Source organism: Elephantulus edwardii, unplaced genomic scaffold, assembly GCF_000299155.1.
Source record: "Elephantulus edwardii isolate Elephantulus edwardi_28Jun2011 unplaced genomic scaffold, EleEdw1.0 scaffold00024, whole genome shotgun sequence".
Lineage (NCBI taxonomy): Eukaryota > Metazoa > Chordata > Mammalia > Macroscelidea > Macroscelididae > Elephantulus > Elephantulus edwardii.
Window position 1 is genome coordinate 4,433,836 of NW_006399774.1, and position 2,687 is coordinate 4,436,522.

A 2,687-nucleotide genomic window follows, 5' to 3' on the forward strand; every position below is an offset into this window, starting at 1 on the left:
GGGAAAAAAACTATTTAAAAGGAATATGTATTAGGTATTATTGTCATGATGTGAGTCCAAAACAAAGCCTCCATAGTGGAGTAGACCTGGGGGGAGGGATTGTAAAACAATGAAAGAATTTTTCTTTTACTTTTCAAAGAGAAGAGTGTAGTAGGGGAAGGGTTGGCAGAGAGAAAAGTGCAACAATAAATGAATGGAAATCCAAAGTCTGTAAACTTTCATTAAAATTAATAATAATTTAAAAATAGTATTTTACTTAATAAATTATATTTATTCACTGAAATGAGTTGGTTCTGATTAATATTAACATTAAGGGTAATAGAACTCTCTGATAGGGTTTTCTAATATAGCGTGTAATATGTCAGTCTACTAACCATGAGGTTAACTGTTCTAATCCACCAGGTGCTCCACTGGAGAAAAATAGTCTCCACCATAAAGATTTACAGCCTCCACCACAACAAGATAAAGGTAAATAACCCAATTACAAAATGGGTACATGATATGAACAGACATTTCACCAAAGAAGACATTCAGCTGGCCAACAAAGACATGAAGAAATGTTCAAAATCCCTCGCTCTAAGAGAGATGCAAATAAAAACAACTATGAGATATCATCTCATCTCACTAAGGATAGCAAAATTTAACAGAACTGCAAACAATAAATGCTGAGATTGTGAAGAAACTGGAACCCTTATCCACTGTTGGTGGGAGTGTAAAATGGTGCAGCCACTGTGGAAGGAAGTATAGCACTTTCTCAAAAAAGCTGGAAATAGAAATACCATTTGATCTGGCAATTCCACTACTGGGAATATACCCTTAAGAAACCAGAACTGCCCCTCAAGCAGATATATGCAAACCTATGTTTATTGCTGCATTGTTCATAATAGCAAAGAGTTGGAAACAGCTAAAGTGCCCATCAACAAACGAATGGATAGAGAAGCTGTGATACAGTCACACAATGAAATACTATGCAGCATTGGAAAACAAGGAACTCATGAAATATTATACAAAATGGGTGATCCGGGAGGACATTATGCTGAGTGAAATATCTCAGTCATAAAAGGACAAATACTGTATAATGTCACTGTTATAAAACAGGACTGGCATAGGATTTTGAGGGGAAACTAGGAGAAGAGGGGATAAATAATGTACACTGTATTAAAACAGATTCAGGAGAGAACTGTTTATGATTGGGTATTGTTTGTATGACAAGAGTCGAGAGTAAGGGCTGCATAGTAAAGTGGACTGGGGGGGGATTGCATAACAATGAATGATTTTTCTTTTCAAATAGAAACATGAACTTGGAGGGAGGGTGGGCAAGGAGGAAAATGTGCAACAATGAATAAATGGAAATCCAAGCTCTCTATAATCTTTCATTAAAATCTCAATAATAAAAAATATTTACAGCCTCAAACACTTGATAGAGGATTATTTTGTATAAAATCAGCCTTTGAATAAATTAATTTATTAATGAAGGAGCTCATATAGACTGGATTTTCAATCTCCTTTCTATCTACTTTTTCCCAGCTTTCCAATATTTTGAAGTCAACAATTTTGTAAAGGTTCAATTTTGTCAAATTGACAATCCTTGTGCCTGTTCCTTGCTTTTGAAAAGGTACAAATAAATGACTGCATTTTATGGTGGGAAACTTTTAAATTCAATTTTAATATTATTATAATATTTTTAGATACACATAGTAACATCTAACAAGCACTGTTGGCAAAGTCTATATAACAGGTTGCACTGCATTTCCGGAAGTTCAAATTTACCGATCATTCTATGGGGGAAAGATAAAAAGTCTCCTCTGGCTGCGATTTACAGACTAGGAAACCCAGTGAAGGGTTGCTATGAGATTTTTAGTAAGTTACTATAGTTTAAAGAGAAAAGTTTAGTCTTTTACAAGTTATTTGTTTTTCAGTGCTGCATAGTATTCCACTGTGTGAATGTACCACAATTTTTCTCTCCATTTGTCTATTGATGGACAGTAGAGCTGCTTCCATCTCTTCACAATTATAAATAATGTAGTAATAAGCATAGGTGTGCATATGTGTACACAATATGGGTAAACCAGGAAGACATTATGCCAAGTGAAATACCTCAGTCACAACAGGACAAATACTGTATAATACCACAGCTATAAAATAGGACTGACATGGGGATTGAAGGAAGAGCAGGAAAAAAGTGAATAGATAATGAACATTGCACTGGAACAGATGAGGAGAAAGATTTCTGAAAGGAATGCCTGGTTAAGTACTCTATGATAATTAGCAATCTGGAACAAGAGGTACATTACACAGTAAGCTGTGGTTGGGGAAAAGAGAGAGAAGGAGGAAAAATGTGCAAAAATAAATTTATAAAAACTCAACCTTTCTGTAAATTTTTGTTACAATCATAATAAAAGGGGGAGGGGAATCAGCATTTACAAAGTGCAATAAAGTGAAGTACAATTAAAAAAATGAAGCTTATTCAAAAGTCAAGAATAGAAACAGAAAACATTTTTTTTAATTTTTTTAATTTTATTATATTTTGTGTGTGTGCCGTCCAATCGGGTCTGACTGGTACAGGAGGAGATTGTCCCCCCTTCTCCAGCAGAGCATCTGGTGGATTTGAACTTTGTGCCTCTGGGAAGAAAACATTTTATGTTTTAATCTGCTCTGCAAAATACTTGTCATAATATTCCATTTAC